Raw genomic sequence first — 1465 nt, 5'->3', positions numbered from 1 at the left:
CTGGCTAGCTTCTGTTGTAGATTTCGGATACGAGGTGAATAATACCTTTGAGGAGAAAAAAAAACAGATCCGCACCACATTTGGTGAGGTAGGTTGCAGGAGAGTGTTTTGAAGTTGAGTTTTTAAGAAGAAAAAATATATATATAAAAAGAAATGCGAAGAAAAATATATAAAAAATATATACACGGGACAGGACGAGGACAAAGGACATCTGACTGCTACGCCATCTTGGATTCGATAGGGATGCTCTGGATCGACGTGTATGACAGTGTGTTCCAGTTCCCGACAATAACCAGCAACTTCACACAGCCATGGAAGAGGAGTGGGCCAACATTCCACAAGCCACAATCAACAGCCTGATAAACTCTATGTGAAGGAGATGTGTCGCACTGCATGAGGCAAATGGTGGTCACACCAGATACTGACTAGTTTTCTGATCCACGCCCCTACTTTTATTTTTAAAGGTATATGTGACCAACAGATGCATATCTGTATTCCTAGTCATGTGAAATCCATAGATTAGGGCCTAATGAATTCATTTCAATTTGACTGATTTCCTTATATGAACTAACTCAGTAAAATCTTGAAAATGGTTGCATGTTGAGTTTATATTTTTGTTCAGTGTACAAAAATAATGTTTCTTTGCAGTACATGGATTGTCCTGACTTTCAGGAATGCCTGAATTCGGGCTCCCGATTGGCACTGCATCTCAGTGCTAGAGGGGTCACTACAGACCCTGGTTCAATTCCAGGCTGTATCACAACCGGCTGTGATTGGAAGTCCCAAAGGGCGGCACACAATTGGCACAGCGTCGTCCGGGTTAGGGTTTGGCCAGGGTAGGATGTCATTGTAAATAAGTATAATAATTTGTTCTTAACTGACTTTCCTAGTTAAATAAAGGTTAAATAAAATAAATAAATAAAGAATTGCTGCGACTTGCTTTTCTGGTTAGCTGGATGCAAGTTTCACCATCCAACTATTTCAGAACTACAGGAGTGCAAGTTTCCCAGTGGCACGGACTGTGGAGTTATGTTGGTACAGGAGAATTATTAGAATATGGCAAATATTAGTCAATTATTCTATTCATGCTGGCTTTCATTTGTACTTTAGGCTACCTGAAACATGAAACAGATAGGTGGGAGGGGATACAGGTTGTTGCCAATTTATTAATGTAAAATTTGCCTAAATGGGTAATGGAACCACTTCAACCACTACATTTGTACTTTAGGTGTAACATCATTACGTCCAGCTGTTTTTATCGACACAAGATCGTTAAATGGAAACACACCCTAGCAGGCAATTGTCGCATCTATTTTCTATGCCAACTTTCTAAATGTTGAAAAATCACTGGACAAGTTAATGGAAACATAGCTTGTGACACACAAACGCACCTTCAAACAGCTTCTTGTTCTCGCTCTCTCAACACACACTCAAACACTTAATTATAGTACTGCCCTCCCTCTCC

General features: G+C 40.0%; 1 protein-coding gene across 1 annotated transcript in view; it reads right to left on the bottom strand.

The window, feature by feature from the left end:
* Positions 1 to 1465, bottom strand: part of mybpc2a (myosin binding protein Ca) — a gene marked incomplete at its 5' end in the record, with an annotated part of 46826 nt that overhangs the window by 14664 nt on the left and 30697 nt on the right.

Source organism: Salvelinus sp. IW2-2015, unplaced genomic scaffold (assembly GCF_002910315.2).
Source record: "Salvelinus sp. IW2-2015 unplaced genomic scaffold, ASM291031v2 Un_scaffold1528, whole genome shotgun sequence".
NCBI lineage: Eukaryota > Metazoa > Chordata > Actinopteri > Salmoniformes > Salmonidae > Salvelinus > Salvelinus sp. IW2-2015.
This window is presented reverse-complemented; position numbering and strand designations above follow the sequence as displayed.